This window comes from Parasteatoda tepidariorum, chromosome 4 (genome assembly GCF_043381705.1).
Source record: "Parasteatoda tepidariorum isolate YZ-2023 chromosome 4, CAS_Ptep_4.0, whole genome shotgun sequence".
In the NCBI taxonomy this organism is placed as follows: Eukaryota; Metazoa; Arthropoda; class Arachnida; order Araneae; family Theridiidae; genus Parasteatoda; species Parasteatoda tepidariorum.
The window spans coordinates 65,153,586-65,175,253 of record NC_092207.1 but is presented as its reverse complement, the minus strand read 5'-3'; the positions used below and the strand labels follow the sequence as shown (position 1 = coordinate 65,175,253).

The window sequence follows — 21,668 nt, the reverse complement described above, 5'->3', positions numbered from 1 at the left end:
ATATATATATATATAGTATATAGTATATATATATAAAGTATATATATATGTAGCACAATGAAAACAGAACTGAACTAAAAACGCAAACAAAAGGAAAACGAAAGTAAGTTAATAATAGGTAGATGAAGCAGCTTTAGCGCTTAATATTATCTACTATTTGCTCACTTTCGTTTTCTTTTTGTTTCCGTTTTTGTTCGGTCTTCTAATTTCGTTTATTTAGGACATTGCTCTTTGAGCATAATTTTTGGATTTCAGCGGCAATAATAATTTGGCTCCTGCTAAAAATCATTTCAAAACAAGTAAATCCTGTTTTTTCTTTCTTCAAATAATAGTTTTAATTATCAAACTCATTAATTACAAACTTTAAATTATCCTGTATAATATTATTATCTTGCGCGCATCTATTTTCGGGCCCACCCAAGGTAACTAACAAATTTGACGCGCTTCAGTATTGCAGTAAGAACGTGCCATAAGATATTACTTTATTTATTCTGTTTTCATATTTTGTCATGCTTCTGTTTTCATATTTTGCAATCTGGCAATCTTATTACGGAAATATTTTAAATCATTCTTGAAAGATTCCGGTACGCGTAAGTTCATTTTATTCGCTCCTCACTATGTTGATTTCCTTTCGTGTACTGTTCTCTAATCTCTTTACATTTTATTTTCTGTTTTTTGCTTGATATATTTGTTTTTTTTTCGTATATATTTTTTACTTAATGTGTTCTAATTTCGTTTCAATTTTTTTGAGTGCACCTCACACTATTGTATTGATGCATTTTGCTTTGGCTATATTAATACAATATTAGAAAGCACTCTTTTTTGCGGAAATAATCATCTGGGCTGATGAAGAGATTATATCTTTTCCTTGTTTTTTTTCTGGATTTTTAATTTCTCTTCTCTTTTTTTTAGATATCAAAAATTATATTTTTTAAATGCTTTTGAAAAATTATTTTTAATAATTTTCTTCTCTTGTCATTATTTTTTTTATTATTCTCCATATTTTCTCAACTTTTTAGCTTATTTTATGAGTTCTATATACTAGCAGCTTATGCGAAGTTAATAAAACTTATTAATTTTCTTCATTTTTCTCTTTGTTTTTATTGTGCTATATATATATATATAATATATATATATATTTAATATTTACACTGTAACAACTGCTTATACATATCTTCTTTTTTAGGAAATTTCTTTAAAAAATTTATGAACTGAAAACTTTTAAATGTTAAAAAAGTATCATCATTCTAGAGCAAAATTATATTGTAACTCAAAAAGTATTATTTTTAACTCTAAAACATTATCACAGCATACAGCTGATATAAACTCAAATATCTCGAAGAATTTCAAAGTGATAGCTTAAGTAGCTTCATAGAAAAGGTACATCTAAAAAAGGTCAGCTTTACCATTATTGGTATATGCTCTACCTACTCCCCGAAAAAAGTTACGAAATCAAACCTCACAACATACTTTATTTCAGTACACATACTCGAATTCCTGACACCCCTATAGAGCGGGTACCTGCAATATGGTCCCAGCGAATACCTCAATAGTTTGGTTATGAAAGCGGAAAAAAGTTTGGACCCATTTAAGTTAATTTTACTTTTTGCATATTTCACCATTTCTCTAAAACTTTTCAAGTGAATTCAAGCAATTTTGCACATAATTATAAAAAGGTCGCTTATCGAAAGCTTATTCCATATAAAAAATAATTTAGAGTAAATATTTAATATTTTTATTATTTAATTAACTAATTGTTGAAAATCTTTTGAATCGCATAATAAACAATTTCTTACAACATATAAAATAATACAATTTTACTTGTCAAATACAAAATTTGTGCGAAATCTGTCTACCAGTTCCTGCGAAATCTAAATTTTCTAAAAGCCGTATTTTTAGCCGCATGTATTTTTTATTGAATCCAAAAGATAGATTTTTTTTCGTGTACAGTTTTTAAACGAATATTAAATTCATAAATACAATAATTTCATCTTATTTCCTCATATGAAGCTATTTTTTCTATCCACCACTGTATATCTTAAAGAAAGCAACTTTATACATTCAGAATAATTGTTAACATAACATATAACACTACTCAAAATTTCTATTATTTACTGATTACTTTTTATGTTTCAGAGACCTTAGTTCAAGAAAAAAAATCATGCACATGTTTTTAGTTATTCTGTTACTTTTTGCGATTGTTGGTACTGCTTATATGAAATGCACAACTGACTGCAGGCTTGTCAAATGCAAACAAGTATGCGATATAAATGAAAAAGATATAAGAGGAAAATGTAATTGCTGTGCACTATGTGTACCTTTGAATGAAACATGATGTAACTATAAAAAATCTTTACATTTCATTATATTTTTACAATATATTTATAATTTTTTACTGAAAAAACAAATTTTTTCAATGAACTGTTATAAACAATATTGTTGCATTTTTTATGGCATCCAAAATATTTCTAAATTACAAAATTTATAATTTTCTTTAACTTCACGCAAAACTGTCTAAATTTTTTTAAAACAATATTGTACTATTTTAATATAATTTTGAAATCAAAAAAATATTAGCATATTGGCGCAACTCAATTTTGTATGTAAAGTATTTTTAAAATAATTTCAAAAAAATGTTACTTACGTTAAAATTGAAGTGACTCGTGTAAAACTTCATAATCTATGGTTTTTTTCTTATTGTGCAAAGCCTTTAATTTAGAAAAAACACTATAATTAAGCAGTAAATAGTGAATTGAACTTAGGGAAGAATGTGTTGGTAGTATCCTGTCAAAATGACGAATTTTTTAATGAATTTCGCGTGTTACACGCAATACAATCTTTATTTTATCATATTATAAATACGCATGTTTAAAAAAATAGAAATAATACAATGTCTATAACTTATTTTTTAATGTATACATAATTTGTTGCAGTCATAAGTTGGGAAAATATCATCCAAAATTGATTTTCTCTTCTGATTTTTCATATATATGCTTTGTCTTTTTACGTACTTTAAGCATGCTTTATAATTTGTTGCTTAACAAATAGTAGTAGCAGAAACACTGATGAATAATTAGAAGCAAATGAATTTACAATCCTAGTTTTTTGAACATTTATGGATTCATTGTTGCCAGACTGGCAACTCTGCGTTGGACAGGGTTAATCAACTGCCTTATCCACTGGTTTATTCAGGTCTCCGCACGTCATGGGGATCATAGAACTCAGCACACGCTGTTCTTGACAATTTTCTGTAACTTTCACATTTTTACGAAGATAAATTCAATATTTTGATACAGTTGTCTCACAAAGATAAACTATTGAAATAGGCATTTTTTTTCTTTCTTGAAGTTTTACTAAGTTGTTCACCCTTAATAAAAGAAAAACTTCACTTGGAAAATAAGAATCAGTTTGGGGAAAATCAGTTCAAAGAATCAGTTTGGTATCACAAAATCAAGCAAAAATGTGTCAAACTGCCCAAAAATACTCGATTCTAAAATTCTCATGTATTCAAAAATACTACATATTTTTTGAACTATAGCTTACACTTATTTTTGAATGAAATGTAAACGGAGTGACAAACATTTTCTTTTCTGGTGCATAACTATGGGGGCTAGAGCATCATCCTACTACGAACCGGGTGGTCAGTCGTGCAAAGCCTGCGGGCAAACACCAGCATGTCTCCTATGTCTCCCTCCACATGCATTTTGCTCATAAATTNGGGCACTTGGGGATTGTCCCATTGTCCACAGGAATGCCAGAACGTCTTTTCTCGTTACCCAGTGGGCAACTGTGGCGAAGCCACGGCGGAGGAGCAGCATCACCCACGTCACACAACCACAAATCCGTTTATAGGGCGGGTCACATTCACACAAAGGAGAAAGGACATAAAGCACAGAGAGAGAGAAAGAAACATCCATGCTCTGAGCAGGATTCGAACCCGTGGCCAATGGCTCCGCAGTCAGACACGCCAACCACTCGGCCACCTGGTTGGCGTAAATTAATATATGTTTCAATATTAATTACATTGGTCTTTAATGATAATTTACTTTGGTGATATTTTGAAACATTTTCGTTCAACTTTAAGAAAAATTTTTTTTACAGTGATTGTTTAATACTTTCTGCTATTGGACTATATTTAATGCACATAATATTTATCTTAATTTTCCAAACTAATTTAAAATAAAATAAAAAGTTTTTCAAAGTTTAAATTCATAAGTATAATTGGTAAATCTCTTATTAATCTAAAATTTGAATTCCTAAGGTAAGCTCTTAAAGTAAATTCTAAAAGTAAATTCTTGAGCGAACTTTTCAGTACTGATAATCAATTAATGTGCAGATTATAAACCTTAGGCAATAACAATTTATTAAATTTGTGGTATTGTATAATGTTCTGCTCAAAATAAAATTCTTAATTTCTCATGAAGTGGGAGTATAGACTGGAAAACTTACTGCAGATTTATGAAAAGTCAGTGGTAGTAAGGAAAAACACAATTTATGGGCTATAAAACAATATATTAATTTGAAAATGAAATTAAAGAAATGACTGAACCAATAAATGCAATAATATATTCTCTCTTACAGGTGAAATTTTATAAAAATAATATTTTCATGGATTGCAATGTTAGCAAGAAGCAGAAGAATGAAAGATAATGTGATAAAAAAGCTCCCAAATAAATAAATTATTTGATTCCAAAGTAATGTCTCAGTTTTTTTTCCTTGTTTTTCTTTGTTTAAAAGATATTTCACCAATTACTGATGATCTTTCATGGCAAGTTTCAACAACATTGATTTACAAATAGCAAATGTTAGCGCAAAACGAGAACTGAAGATTTTAATAAAATGAAAATAAATAATGGAAATGAGAAGCAATTCTTTTCACAGTTTTTTGGAAACTGAGTCAAAATTCAGTCTTTAAAAAATACAAAACAACAATTTTAGGCATCATTTAATTATAAATGCTGCCTAAATCTGTGTCTTTGAAAGCAAAATATAGTTATATTTTTACTTGTCATTCTATAATATTTTATTCTCCTGTAAGATATTGCAAAACTAAAAATAAAATAAAAAATCAAATTTTGATCATTTTGTTATTTAAAACAAATTACAGGAAAATTGATTTAAATTGCATTAATTCATTTTATATTTGTGGGGGCTAAGCATATTCTTACAGTTAAAATATAAAGTTGAAATTCTTTAAGAAAAAATACTATTTACAAGTCTAAAAATTTGATGAGTGGCCTTATNTATAACTATATATATATATATATATATTTCTACATGTATTGTTGAATTAGTAAGCCTAGTTGTTGAGCCAGTAAATATTTTAACTAAAGTAGCCGCAAAAATTTAATAGAAAATATATGTATAATTGTTCAAAAGTAATTAATTAAAAGTACAAAAGTAATTAATTTAATTAATTACAGTAATTCACAGTAGTTGTCAGAGGTTTTACAGTAATTGTACAGTAAAATAATGGTATATTAGATTTTTTTAGAGAGTAGGCCATCTACTGCTGTACATTAATGACATTACAGTTCTATACATCCATAACCAGGATAACATTATTTTTTATTATAAAATATAAAATCTTTGGTTAGCTGGAAAACCTGTTATAATTTTGCGGAAAGGCATTGACGAAAAATTTACAAAATGCTAACATTTATTGCGAAAATTGAGCAAGTAATAAATTTTAAAATGGAAATTGAAAATGATGAGTTAATTGATTTTATGACAAGTGTGATGACTAGTATAATTTTCTCTTTTTCAGAAGATGAAGGTAACAGTTATAAAGGGTGAAATGTTAGCGAGAAGTATAAAATATAAAGTGATGTAGTTTTTTTATTTTATTTTATGACCGCCGTTGAACAATCGAAAAGTGATGTAGTTGTAGTTCATTTACGCCGCACTTGAGCAACACAATGGGCTATTGGCGACGGTCTGGGAAACATACCTGAGGACGATCCGAAGACATGCCATCACAATTTTGATCCTCTGCAGAGGGGATGACACCCCCGCTTCGGTAGCCCAACGACCTGCACGCGAAGTCGAGAACTTTACGGTAGAACAGTTTAGCGAGGACCAATACCGCACACCCTCGGTCCCTACGCAGACTGATCCAAGAGGTCACCCACCCGCACACTTACCGTAGCAGTGATGCTTGACTTCGGTGATCTGCTGGGAACCGTGTCTTAACGATCAGTCCACTGCGGGACTATAAAGTGATGTAAATTCCTTTTAATGAATTAAGCGTTTTGAATCTAAAAAATGATTACGTTTTTTCTTCTTTCTTTCATTTCTGTTTAAATAAATGGTGCGTAAGTCGCAGAGTTTACTTTAGCAGAGATGTAGCAATTCAGTTGGTGTCCATGCTTTCTTGCTGTTTTCGACATAGCCGAATCCTGCATGGCGTAGTTGAAAACGCGATTTATCTGACCACATGACCCTTTTCCAGTAATTTACAGTCCAATCCTTATGCTCTTTTACAAACTGCAGATGTCTGCTCTTGTTTAATGCTTTCGAGACCTTCGAACAGGTCGCCGGCTTTCATAGCCTATTTGGTGTAATGTGAGGTGCACAGATCGTTCTGAGACTTTCAATGTTGAACCTTTAATAATATCCCCCTCTATTTGACGTACTGTCGTTCTTCTGTTGAATTGGACAACTTTGGCAAGTCTCCTTTCAGATCAAGTATTAAGTAGCCTGTGACGACCACAAGCCTGACGTTGAGATGCGGAATTTTGCTTGGTAGTCCCCGCTCTGCACACTTTAGTGACTGCTGCTCTCTGCAATTTCACAAGAGCTGCAGTTTTGCTGATACTGGTTCCGATGATCCGAGAACCTAAAATCATTCCGCTTTCAAATGTTAGGTTTTTTGCCTGTATCTTCACGCGTAGCGCAGTGCGATTGATGGTTCAAGTGCCATCCATTCCTTTTATGTTGCTATATCTCCCTCAATGGCAACACTGTAACGCAACAGCTCATTTCGCTGGTCATAATGATTTGACCAACTCAGTGTATAAGAGGAAATTGAATTTTTTAAATAAACATGGGGAAATAAGTTTTAATTGAATCCTTCATGGAACACCTAAGACATGTGCCTTTTTCTATAAAGCTAAAGTTTGAACTCAATAGCATAATGTTTAGGCTCCTTCCACAAGAGTCAAAATTTGAAAGAGACGTTTTTGAAACATTTTTGGCAATAAAATCTGGACTGAATTAGAGACGCAAATCTAAGCTTGATGTGATGTTACTCACGAAAAGAAGAGATTAACATCATGTCCAGCTGAATTTTCCAATACATAATTTTATTCGCAAATGGACATTTTTGATACTAGAGTGCACTGATATAGTGACTTTGAAGAGGATCAAGGTTGAAAGATATAAATGTGAATGAATAAATTATTTCGATCCATTAATAAGCACTTTTAAACTTCGAAAAAAATCTTAGCAGGTTATTTCTATACGAAGACAAAGTGTAGTAATAATAATTCAAAATTACCATTTGATGATAATTGGAAAAATGTATTTTGAAGTTTCGCCTTGATTGTTTACAGAAATATATGAGTCGGAATGTTAAAAAAAATCGAAGCAAATCAAAAACAATATCTCTTTAGTCAACATTAAACATTACGTTTGTCTAATTTTGACGAAAGTTAAGAGCTTAAATTTTATGTAGCAAAATGTACTTTAAGACTAAATTTTAATTTTTAGTTCAAATTAAAATCGTACCATCAATTTTTTTTACATTTCACTCTGAGAAAAAAAGCATAGTCACTGGGATTTTAGTAACAACTAAGTATTTAGTAAAAGTTATCGTGTTTCTGGCTCTATGGGAGCACGAAAAAGCTCTGTAATTTTCACCGAAGTTTTTTGGCAACTATTTTGGTGAAATTAACAACTAAATTTGGTTTATGATATGTGATAAAATTTGGTAAATATGATATTGTAAATTTATTATGATACCTTAAAGCATCTGATAAAACTATTTATTCGGTAAAATTTACTTTTTCTTTTTTTTTCTTTTTTTAAAAAAACATGTGGTAATGATAATAAGAAATATTTTTAAAATATGGTTTTAAAAGTATATTATTTAAAACTAAAATTTCCAGTAAACTATTACCACATGAACTGAAAAATGACCAAATTAATTGTTTAAATACCGAATATTTCAGGTCGATAAACCGGGAAAAATTATTTTAACAAAAGTTTTTATTACCCTGCAATACTTTAATTTCCCCCCTAAAATGTTGACTTTTAAGAAATAATTAACTAGAAGATCTATGTAGTTGTCATAAAACAATGATTTACAAGAAAACACTTATTAAATTTCCATAAAAATATTGATTCTATCTTGGTTCGAAATATAAATGTTGCGACATGCGATTAGCTTCCCGAATGTTTATTATCAATATTTTGTAATAAAAGTTAAGCTATACAAATAAAAAAATAGTCATGCGGGCGTAACGCTTACCGTAAACAACAATTACTTGGAATTTTTTTTCTACTATAAGATAAAACAGATGATGTCTTGGCTTTAATAATTTGAAAAGAGGTGATATTTTAATGATATTTACAAATCTGTGCAATTTCAAAATGTCGGTCTATTGCCTTTTTAATACTTTTCGTGATCCTGAAATAGTTTAGTTAGACATTTCACAACTCTTCTTGCTTGCATAAAATTTTCATTTCCGTTTGATTTATTACTTTTAGAGTTTGACAGAAACGACTCTGATTAAACAACAAATAATAACGGAATAAAAGTAAGTTGAAAACGTGTAACGCATAACATTGTTAAAGACTTTTTGAGAAAACCCATAGCCTTGTTATAATTAACGTGAGTACCTACTGATATATTTCTAATTACATCAGTAATAAGAATTATACTGTTTTTGCATTAACTAACACTATTTTTAATATCCATTTTGTAAGACTAAGAACAGTTCAGATTTGCACAATCGCGCCAGATAAAAAACTGTAACAGTAGTATGTAGATTGTAAAAACCTTGTAATAATTGTTTATTTAAAGAAATGAAAAACGTTGCAGATATTTTAATACTTGAAAATTACAATTTAAATTGAAATTATAATAAAATCTTCAAAACGAAAGACAAAGAAATGAGTTCGCATGAGCATACCTTCTGAAAAAATTCTAGATCTATTTAGGGTATGAAGTATCGACACTTTCGGTGTATCATCCATGAAATTCATTTTACTGTGAAATCCAGCTTTACTGCTAAATGCTATATCGTAATTTCAACAGTAATACTTATTTAATTAAGAGTGATGCAGGGATTTTTCGAAAAACACTACTTTAAAAATTACGATATTTCATATTTGCAGCGTTCCAATAAAAAAGAATTTTTCGGTGAAAAGTACCGGCAGCCGGAATACCGGTACCTTTTACTATAATTTGGTCCAAAATGTTTTAATGTATCTGAGGTATGGAATATGTCCTCCTGTTTTCCATTCCTTGATATGATTTTCTTAAATGAAATAATTATGTAATCATATTTTTTTCAGACAATTTATTATATGCGAAGTGACAAAATAGACTCTCAACAAAATTTATCGTAACAAGAGTGAATTTAAATAATTTATAGCTGTAATGCTTTATATTTACCTGGTAAAGAGTTTCGATTGTAATATATACAATTAACTACATTTGGTAAAAGTAATATTTCAAGTAAAACATCTTCTAACCATAAAAAGTTGAATTTTTTTATTGAGGTTTTCTTTCGTCAGATTTCAATTATATAAATATAAGTATTACGCGTCAACCATACAATTACTTAAGTCTTTCAGAAATAGAAGAAAGATATAAAAATATTGATACATATTGATGATATGATCTAATTAATTTACATTCACAATTTTTAATTAGAATAGAATTTTACTTTCAAACTAAAGTGTTCTTTTATTAAAAGACGTGTGATAGCTAAAAAATAAATATTTATCCCTTATTCATTTCTTTGAAAATTTTTTAATGGTTTTTCAATTGTAAAAAGGAACGGAATTTTTATAGATAATTACCTCGTAAATAAAGAGCTATTTTAAGATCAACTTGAAAATTAAAGCTAAAATTATGTAGGTTTATCAAATAGATTTTAAAAACGCACTTAAAACCATCCAATTAAGGCTAACATGAAATTAATATAGCAAATAATATCTCGAAAGTTCTTCAGAACTGAAAGCTTGAACTTCTATTCTTCTTTTTCCAGAAACAAACGTTTTGCATTTCATTTAATATCGTTGAAAGAAAAGCTTAAAGTAATTAAGAATAAAAATTGCGAATTAATGTTAAATACTAAATAAAAAAAAACATAAAAGTAAAGAAAATAAAAATATTTTCAAAATAATTCATTATGCCTGGAAAACGGATACAATACACCGTAAATCACTCTGAACCAAATGATCAAATTATCTGCAATAATTAAATTATGTGTACGATATGAAGTACTGGCACTTTGGTTGCGTCATCCGTAAAATCAAGTTTGCCGTGAAATATTATACCTTAACTGAGAGAGTAACATTTATTTACTTGAGTAATTTATTCATTTACTGCAATCAGTATTGTAAAAATTACGGAACATCATATTTTATTCCATAACATATTCCGGTAAAAATAGAATTATCGGTAAAAAGTTCCAGCACCATAAGTGCCAAAACTTTTCACAGTAATTAGATATCTTCATACAATTAGAAATAATTATATATTTTGTTATAATAACGCGTTCTTTTAATTACATAAAATTCATATAACTACCAATGAACAAGTTATATCATTTGTCTCGATCTTGAATCAATTAAAGGACGAATCCGTATTTTTAATTGACGAAAGAGAAAATATGCTGCTATTAGTTTCGCATAGTATATAGTGTTCCCTTTTGTTTTAAAGGATTTTGAGTAATCTATACATACACAATTTCTAGTTCCGTGATGTATTAAATACTTAGTTTTTCATTCTTTTTTTTTTTTTTGCTTTCTTATAAGTAAGTGTGTAAAAATTGTTTAAAATTGATTGTCATAATGCGTGATAATTGTTTATCACAAAGATCTATTCTACAACTTTGTTTTATCTTTAAAATACAAGTACAGTGTGCGAAGAATGTAACTGACCACCCTGAATAGGTTTTGATCTAAGGATCGGATCTCCTCTATCTAGGACTCAATCTTAATGGTCCAACGGGGTGACATCGAATATGATGGTAATTGATTATTGCTGCAGTTATTTTAAAGGGGCGCAGCAGGACATATACCAATAATGCTAAAACTTATTTTTTTCGAAGTACCTTTTCTTAAATCTGAAAAAGAAATTTCTTTAGGATTTTTCTTCTCAGCATATTTACATATACTTGTTTACACTGTGATAACTGTTAATACATGCCTTTGTTGTATTTTTCTTTCAAAAATTATGAACGGAGAACTTTTAATTTTTTTAAAAGTTTCATTATTCTGGAGCAAAAATCTTTCATGACTCAAAAAGTATTCCTGTTAACACCAAAAAAAAAATCATCATAGCATACAAATAATCTAATCTCAAATATCTCCAAAAAACAATTTAATAGCGATATCATAAGTTGTTTCTTAGAAAAAGTACTCAGAAAAGTGGTCAGTTTTATCATTTTTGATATATGGCTTTCCGACTTTCCTTAAAATACGAAATCTGACAACACAATGCTTATTATTTTAATAAACATACTTTTTTTTCAATGAATTCGGATTTCTGACTCTAAAACATAGTGTGTACCTGCAATATGGTCCCAATGAAAACTTAATAGTTTGGTCATGAAAGCGGACAAACGTTTGTACCCCTTAAAGTTGATTTTACTTTTTGCCTATTTCGCCTTTTCTCAAATACTTTTTAAGCTAATTAAAACAATTTTGCACACAATTATACTTTTCTACACTTGCGCTAAATCTGTCTCTCTATTCCTGTCAAATAGAAATTTAAAAAAAATGGTATTTTCAATTGTATGTATTCTTGATTGAATCCTAGAACGTAAAGATCCAATTATTAAATAAAACGTTATGTTTCTTGTTTTTATTGCGTCATGTGCAATTTTTAAGTAAAAGGTAAATTTAAAATAAAACAATAATTCATATGAATTTATTCTTTCTGTCCACCATTGTATTTACAAATAAATACACAAGTGGGCGACCTTTGTGTTAAAATACAAACTAAGACAAACAACGTTAAAGAGCACAAAAATATTTATAGAATACAGACATCTGTTTAGGATGCTCAAAGGGCACTGATGAAGGTTGCCCTTTGAGCATCCGAAACAGCTGTCTGTATTCTATAAATATTTTTGTGGTCTTTAACGTTGTTTGCCAAAGTTTTCACCATTGTATTTCTCAAGGAAAATGAGATTCAGAATAATCCAGCTTTGAATCATAGTTTAAAAAATATGTTTGTAAAAACTAAAAAACTAATCGTAAGCGAAACACACTACTCAATATTTCGAACATTTATAAATTGCTTTTTATGTTCCAGGGACCTTAGTTCAAGAAAAATCATGCACAAGCTTTTGGTTATTCTGTTACTTTTTGCGATTGTTGGAACTGCTTATATGCAATGCACAACTGACTGCAGGTTTTTTCAATGCAAACAAGAATGCGGTGTAAATGAAGTAGATATAAGAAAAGAATGTTCTTGCTGTGCACTATGTGTACCTCTGAATGAAAAATGATGTAACTTTGAAAAATTTTTACATTTTATTTTACTTGTATTAAATATTTATAATTGTATCATTGAAAAAACACGATTATTTCAATTACTAAAAACAATATTGCTGAATTTTTATTACATCCAAAATCAAATTTCTGAAGTATAAAATTGGCTTTTTTCTTTAACCTCACGTAAGACAGCCTAAAGTTTTAAAAACAATATTGTATTATTTTAAAGTAATTTTTAAAACAAAAACAGTTAGAATAATGAATTAGCTTAGTTTCGTTTAAAGTGCACTTTAAAATCCTCAGATAAAATTGTTAATTAGATTAAAATAAATGTGACTCGAGAAAAATACATGATCCATTGTCTTATCCTTAATGTGCAAAACGTGAAAAAAAACAACAATATAATTATGCAGCAAATAATGCATTGAACTACAGGGGGAACTACAGGGTAGAATCCTGTAAGAAAGACAAATTTGCTAATGAATTTTGCGATGATTGTGAACTGAATACACTTTTTAATCCTTGAAATCTTTACTTTATTATATCATGAATTCAACAATTTAAACAAAATAAAAGTTATACAATGTCTGTAACTTATATTTTAATTCATCCATAACTCGTTGCAGTCATAAGTTTGAAAGCAATCTTAAGAAATTTATTCTCGTTTGATTCTTTATATATGTGCTTTGTCTTTTTACATACTTTAAGCATGCTTTATAATTTCTTGTTTAATAAATAGTGGTAGCTGAAAATGGGTGAACATTTAAAAGCAAATAATTTAATATTTTTAGTTCTTTGTAACATTTATGGATGTATTGTTGCCAGACTGGCAACTCTGCGTCGTAAAGGGTTAATCGACTGAACTATTCACTGGTTCATACTGGTCTTCGCACTCCATGCGGTCATCATCATAGATCTCAGCACACGCTGTGCTCGTCAAATTTCTGTTACTTTTACATTTTGAAGAAAATAAATTTAATTATTTGATGCAGTTATCATAAAAAGATAGACTATTGAAAAATGCAATACTTTTCTTCTTGTTTCCCCCTTAATGAAGAAAAATCTTTATTAATTAAGAATTAGTAAGGTAGAGAAGATAAACATATTTTGAAAGCTCAATAAGAAGCTACCTATCCACAAAGCGTGACAATCAAACGTGAATGGAATGGATATATTTTTATTATCAAGAGCGCCGAAAAGAATTCCGGGATAAATTGCGATATAAAATATTAGTACTCTGGGTGCATCATCCGAAAAATCCATTTCACCGTTAATTTTAAGTATATCCGATTTCTCTTTCGTGAAATTTTACAGTAAATATAGATTATATGGTAAAATGTGTAGCTGCTGAATGCCATTATTTTTTTATAATGCATATTTTTCCAGTTTCTTGGTATCACAAAATTGATCAAAACTTTGTCAATCTACGAAAAAAAGTCAATTTTCAAAACCTCACATATTCAAAAATCATACTTTTATTTGAGCTACAGCTGATACTTATTTTTGAGCAATATGTAAAAGAAGGAACAAACTTTTCCATCATTGGTGTACAACAATGGTGGATGTAGCTTTCTTCTACGAACTCAGAGGTCAGTTGACAGAAGCCTGCTGGCAAACACCAACGTGTCTCTCACACATGACTCCCTCTACATGCATTTTGTTCAAAAATGAATATATGCTTTCTCAATTTTGAAAAACCCTTTTTCACAATAATTTTCTAATACATTCTATTATTTAGCTATCTTTAAGACACATAATAGTTACAAAGCTGTCAACATGGATAGGAAAAATTCCTGTTTATTTTCCGAAATATAAATTTCCAGATAACTGTTGAATAATATACTAAATAATTTACAAAAAGGGAATTTTATTGTAAACAAAATACAAAATTTTTATTACAGTAAACATTATAAATTATCTGCAATATTTTCCATTTATAGTCGACATTTAATGTACTAAAATTTTAAGTGTTTTTATTATGTTAACTCATAATTTTGAATTTTAATAAATAAGTCATTTAATATTGATATTTTAGTTGAGAAAAAGACTCCTAAATAAAAAATAATTTGAAAAGTTTGGAACCTAAAAAATAAATAAGCATTAAACTGATTATTATAAATTAGGCTTCCTTCATCATGTATTAGTAATATTTATTTAAATATTCAAACAAGAGCGAAATAAATTGTGTAAAAATTCGTTTTTGTAATTGTGTAATTGTAATTGTGTAAAAATTGTGTAAAAATTCGTTAGAACCCAAAAAGTAAATAAGCATTAAACTGATTATTATAAATGAGGCTTTCTTCATCATGTATTAGTAATATTTATTTAAATATTCAAGCAAGAGCAAAATAAATTGTGTAAAAATTCGTTTTCAATAGGGATTTTTTTGGGAAATTTACTCAGTTATAGAGAATTTTCAAAAATATTGTTAAAAACCAGGAGAACCTGTATGCTGGGAGATACTGGCAAAATCCAGTTGTCTACTAGTAAATCCAGTATAGCTGGCAGCTATGTATCTATCGTAACTATCCTCATTAGTTTAAACTAAAAAAACTGTATTTTTTTCAAATTTTAAAACTTTTAAATCTCATATGAATCAAAATTAATGCTTGAATTTTTAAAAAAAAAATATCATATCAAAATTGAGGTAAATTCTTAAAACAGTTTTACGGCAAATGATGATCACTTTGTTCTCAGATTGTAAGACTTGGGTAATAACTTATTGAATTTGTGGTACTGTAATATTCAGCTCAGAATAGCCCTCTTATTTTCTCATAAGGAGGGAAAACATACACTGGAAAATTTCCTGCAGATTTATGAAAAGTTAGTAGCAGTAAGCAAAAGCATAATTTATGGGCAATAAAACAATTTATTAATTTGAAAATGAAATGCTGAAATTAAAGAAATAACTGAACTAATAAATGCAATAATATCTTCTCTCTTACAGGTGAAATTTTATAAAAATAATATTTACATCGATTGTAATGTTAGCAAGAAGCAGAAGAATGAAAGATAATGTGATATAAAAGCTTCCAAATAAATAGAATGATTTATTTCTAAAGAAATGTCTCATTTTGTTTTAAATATCGCAACAATTACAGATGATCTTTCATGGCAAAGCATCAATGACATTGATATACAAGCAGTAAACGATAGTTATAAACGAGGATTGGAGATTTCAATAAAATAAAAATAAATAATGGATATTAGAATTTTTTGAGCTAGGAAAAAATCAATTTTCTTAGAAACTACAAGAAGTCAATGTTAAAAAATATTTTATTCCTATACTAATGCTGTCTAAAACTGATTTCTTGAAGCAAATTATACTTATATATGTACTTGTTATTTTTATATTATTTCATTCTTTTGCAAGATATTGCAAAACTTTAAAAAAATATATTCAAAATTTTGAACATTTTTGTAATTTAAAACTATTTATAGAAAAAATGCTTTTAAATGCATTAACTCATTGCAAGTTTATGGGAACTGAGAACATTTTTGCAGTTAAACTATAAAGTTGAAATTCTTCATAAATACTGATGTGTCTAAAACATTTAATGGCAGGACTGATATATATAATGTTACATGCATTGTTGAATTACCCTAGTCAAGATTTTAACGAAAGCAGCCAAAAAAATTAACAGTAAAAAAATGCTTATAGCTTTGCTTAGTGTTTTTTACTTGAATTCTTTTGTATACGATGTCATACAAATTTTTAACTACTTGTGAACAATAAAAAATATGTATAATTGATTAAAAGTAATTAAAAATATTGTATAACATTACATATAAAGGAATTCAGGTAAAAAGACACTAAGCAAAACAATAAGCACTTAGTAAAATAATTAAAGTAATCCTTGAACAAGTGCCTAAGTAAGAACAGATAATAAAACGAATCTGAATAATTTATAATCTTCTTAAAAATTTAGTATGCAATAATATACAAGAGAAAATAATAATTATTTGAAATGATATTGATTTGTTTCTAAATGTAAAACTATACAGATTTATGATGTTGTAAGATATGATTTAAGGATTATAATTTTTAATTGTAGCCAGGGGTGATTTGGTGTAGTACATTTAAACGTTATAGAAAAACTTAAATTTGAATATTATGGGCATTTCACATCACCGTGCAACCATAGCGATATTTTTATTGCTTTAATTTTACATAAGCATTTATAAATATTACTTTTAATTCTTCAGAAATTTATAATGAACAATAATTCTCTCACTAATGATTAGCACTTTCATCCGACAATGACGTGGATCTGAGCTTAGAGTTTCCCCGCAGCTTTGAAATTGAAACAAATGGCTAATTCTTTTCAAACTTGTTTATTTTATTTTTAAAAATAATAGTCAGTTGCAATCAATTACCATATTCATTAATGCAACAATAGAGCGAATATTTCTGCAAGGGGATTTATCTCGTCCGTCGCGATGAAGGAATTAATAAAAAGCTGCTTATTACTATGTTTTTTTTAAATGTAGAGTCAGCACAAGTGTCGCATGTGGTAATACTACGCGAAGTCCTAATGTTGCTACGTGTCAATATAATATGATAAAGCGATGATATAAACTAAGTCTGGCGGGAAAAAAGGGACAATGTAAATTTTACTTGATTCTCAAGCTCATTTTAAAACAAAAATCGAGATTCGAATTTTAAAAAAATTACTTTTATGCATACAGTTTTTTTTGTCTTCTCTTACATAAAATCTAATTCGAATAAATGAATTAGTTTCTGTATTCACTAATTGTTTTAATTAGTAGGTTTTTTTAATTAATAGCAACAGTCTTGATCGAAATTATTTAATATTTCAATATCCTTTATTTCAACATGCAACTAAAATGTTTTTTTTTGTTGTTATTCCTTAGATAATGCTTTATGGCATGTTTTTCATTTAAAAAGAATAAATAAAATTTGTGTTAAACTTATCTTTAACTTTAATATTTAATTTTTTTAACTGTTCTGAAGCTGATACGCATGTACAATAACTCTTGAAACGAATCTAAAGGAAACAATTCCACAAAATATTGCCAATAGAAAATATTTTTTGACATAAAATTTCATTACATTATTGCTTCTTCCTGAAATCATTCTTTAGAATAAGAATTTAAAGCTTAACGTTTAAAAAAAAATTCTTAAAAAAACAGTATTTAAATATGAGTAGTAAAGAATTTGATCTCATATGATTCACTTAATTATTTCCCTATTAAAGGTGTTGGTGCAGTAAGAGCAAGAAGTGATAGAAGTTTTAATTGTTCCATTTGAATTCATTTTAAAAATACACCTTTAAATGAAATTTCTTTAATTGCTTCAAAATTTCTAAATGTATAAGGAATTTAAGCAATAAATGTTAACAATTTTAATTTCAAATTTAATGAAACATTTAATTCATTTAAATAATTAATTTTTAGTGAAGCACATAGGATAAGATATGTAAAAAATACATAGAAAGATTCAACATTGATTTGTAGTTCAAATTAATGCCATTGTTTTAAACTTTTAAACAATTTATATTAACTTCCAAGTAAAAAATAGCAGGAAGACCTATGTGTTTGATAACATAGGTAACCATGAAATTAATAATTCCTCTAAACTGAAGCTGTAAGATATTACCTTAATTGAAAACTTCATTCGTATCAAAAATATACAAATGTAGAATAACAGTATCAAAAATAAGCTCCAAAAATAGCAACCCATTTTACAAACTTGCCAGACATGAATGTAAAGAAACAAAAAAATATTTAAAATAAAAAACATAAAGTTGCCAACAAAAAAGCGAAAAATAAAGGCGAGAAACAAAAACTAGAAAAACCACGAGAGAACCACAAACCAGAAAACCGCATTAGAAAAGCCACAGAAGCAGAGAGAAAACGAAATGAAAAACAGAGGAAAAAAAGTCACAGTGGCTGAGTGAAAATACATTTCCACGAGTAATGTGGGGTAGAACTAATGTCGTTAGCAAGGAAATAAGCATTTAAATGAATAAAATACAATTCCAGGGTATCAAGATGAGCTGATGTGATTGGGTTGGAAACAATTTTAGCATTGTCGGAATTGAGTTTGTCTCCAAGATTCCAATAATGTGCAGCAATTGAAAATTGATAACTTTGATACGTTATATTCCGTTTTGCATATTTTTTCCCTCGATTTTTGTAGTTTTTCAATTTTTTGCTTCTGACTGTAGTTCCTGTAGCTTTGGTTCCACTGGCAAATTTAAGCTCTTCATTTGAAATCACTTTCATTTCTTTTCATTTACGCCTGACAAGCCCGGAAAATGGCGTCTAGTTTTGAAGTCTTTGAAGCATTTAGACTTTTATTTCATATTTGAATATTATTAAAAGGAATGGTGTATAGAATCGTGTAATAAATAACCATATTAATGACTTAGGCAAAATTTATTTAGATATATATCCATTACAATTTGTTGTTTGCTGTTACTTAATTTTTTAGTTTTTATGTTCAAGTTTGCTCTATTCTTTTTTTTTTTGAAAAATATTATAAATTCTTAAAGTTTACTTTAAATTGATACTTTTAGTACCCCTGCTTTCGAAAAATATAAAAATTTTTAATGAAGTCTGTTCTCAAAAAATTGTATGAAACTCAGTCGAAAAACTTAAGAATATTAGTTAACGTGTCTATCATTTATTTTTAAACAAATTTTTCCTTAATATTTCACACAACTCCTGAATTTTCTTAAATATATTTTCACTAACATGAACAAACAGATAAAAGTGGATAAAACATATTTCAGAAAATGGTAAGATATATTTTAAAATAAATTAATTCTTTTTATCCTAATTGTGAAGATAGCTTATTAAATAAAACATAGAAAAAAATATGTAGCAAAATATATGGCAGGACTAAACTGTAATCAGAACAAGAAAGTCATAGTGACCTCTAAGCAAATCAGGGTAAAATGCATTTAAAGCCGTTATTTGGGGAGAAACTAATGTCGTTAACAAAGGAATCCGCATTCAAGGAAATAAAACAAGATTCAAATCAAAGACATCAAAATGAGCTGATGTGGCAGGGGTGGAAAAACATTTTAACACTTCCGAAAGTGATTTTATGTCCAAAATTCTAACAATGTGAAGCAATTAATGTTTCCTCGAATTTTCGATAATTTAGACTTGCACACGATAAATATGTCCATCAAGTTCTGTATTTTATTGCTAGCTCTCGGTTTATGTGTTTTATGCGACTCGTATTTTTTCCTTTTTCGCAGGTAAATTTGTGATTTTTTTATTTTAAATCATTTTTGTTTCATCACATTTACTTCTGGTAAGTCTTGAAAATGGACGCCTATTTTTGAAGTTTTAAAATATGACGACTCTTAATTCCTATAGGTATATTTTCAAAGGGAATGAATTTACCATATTTCCATAACCATATTATTGACATAAAAAATTATATTGAAGTTTAGACATTAAATTTGTTTAGAGCTGTTTGCATGTCATAATTTTTCATGCTCAAATTTGCCCTAATTTTTTAAAAAAAATTATTTTCGTAAGTTCTCATCGCTTATTTGAAATTTATAATTTTAGAAACCCTGCTTTCTAAATTTTAATTAAGGTTGTTCTAAAAAAATGGGCCCAGCCCAGTCGTATACTTTAATAACATCGGTTAACTTGTTTACCATTTCTTTTAGCACGAATTTTTTCGGAACAATTCACGCAACTTTTGATATTTCCTGAAATTTCTTAAACTATACAAAGAGAGAATAGCGTGTCAAACTTATTTTAGGAAATTGTCCGATATATTGTAAAAATAAACTAACATCTTCCTACCGATATATATATATATGTATATATATATACAGGGTGTCTCAGTTAAGCGTTTCAGAACTTCTAAGAGAGATAGGGGGCATCCTGACGGCTCGAAATCATTTGGTTAGACCAAACTTTCCTTTTCAAATTAAAAAAATATTTCTACATTTTTGTGATTATCCCCTAAGAAAGGAGCATGATTAAAGTTATCAGATTATAGTAAAATTTACTGTGCTTTTAGCTCTACGGAAATAATAAAAAACTCTATAATTTTTACCGTAGTTCTTAATAATAATTTTGGGTAAATTAGCAATAAAATTTGGATTTATAATATGATATCCATTTGGTAGATGAGGTTAAATTTGATAATTAATCATGCAAGCTTACAGCATGCCGTAAACATTCTTTTTCAATTATATTTACTGTTCAATCTGCTGCAAGTGCTGTAATTTTTAAAACTAAAATTTTCGGTTTACCTACCTAATACAAAACGGAGAATTTTCCAAGTAAAGTTTAAACTCCATATATTTTAATTTTATTAGCCAGAATAAGGAGATTTTTTCCAGAAATGTCATTACCATACAGTGATGTATTTTTAACACAATTTTTTTTCTATTTGTATGATAACTTTTAAGAATAAACTGAAATATCTATGTGATTGTCTTACAACAATGATGTATGGGATAACATTTATTAATAAACCTAAAAAATGCCAGTCATCTCCTCTACACTAAGATACGAAAATATTGAGAATCGTGATTATTTGCCCAACGAAATTCTTATCAATATATTGAAATAAACATTTTACTAATTTTATAAAGTCTAAATCAGGGATGGGCAAACTACGGCCCGCGGGCCAACTGTGGCCCGCAGGAAGAGTTTATCCGGCCCGCGGATTGAATTTTTATTTGCCGATCAGTGGCAAATATAAATAATATACATCCATTTTCTTGTCGACTATGTTTCAAATGATTTCTGTTTTTCCTTTTTTAACAAAGTACTGATGAAATTTTTACTTTCTCTATTTTTGTTCTACAAAACATAAATTGATGTTAATAGTTAGCCCAGACAGCTTCAATTGGTAAAATGTTGAAAGCAGAAGTTCTTTATAGAATGGCCACAGATTGGCTCCAACTAGCGTTTGTCTTTCTCGAGGAGCTGACTTATGGAATCTAATATAGGTAAATTGTACATTTGGCAGACTGCGCATTTTACGCTCC

At 28.4% G+C, this 21,668-nt stretch overlaps 2 long non-coding RNA genes across 2 annotated transcripts in view; both read left to right on the top strand.

Annotated features, from left to right (window-relative positions):
* The window catches only part of LOC107452105 (uncharacterized), an 8,546-nt gene extending 3,848 nt beyond the window's left edge, over positions 1–4,698 (top strand). The window contains exons 3-4 of the long non-coding RNA XR_001585157.3: positions 2,137–2,336; positions 4,582–4,698. This is a non-coding gene — a long non-coding RNA (uncharacterized lncRNA). The remainder of the gene's footprint in view (positions 1–2,136; positions 2,337–4,581) is intronic.
* Positions 4,699–8,673: 3,975 nt separating this feature from the next.
* LOC107452106 (uncharacterized) lies at positions 8,674–15,740 on the top strand. The gene is made up of 3 exons (XR_001585158.3): positions 8,674–8,833; positions 12,494–12,690; positions 15,623–15,740. It is a non-coding gene; the product is annotated as an uncharacterized lncRNA (long non-coding RNA).
* Positions 15,741–21,668: the final 5,928 nt, after the last annotated feature.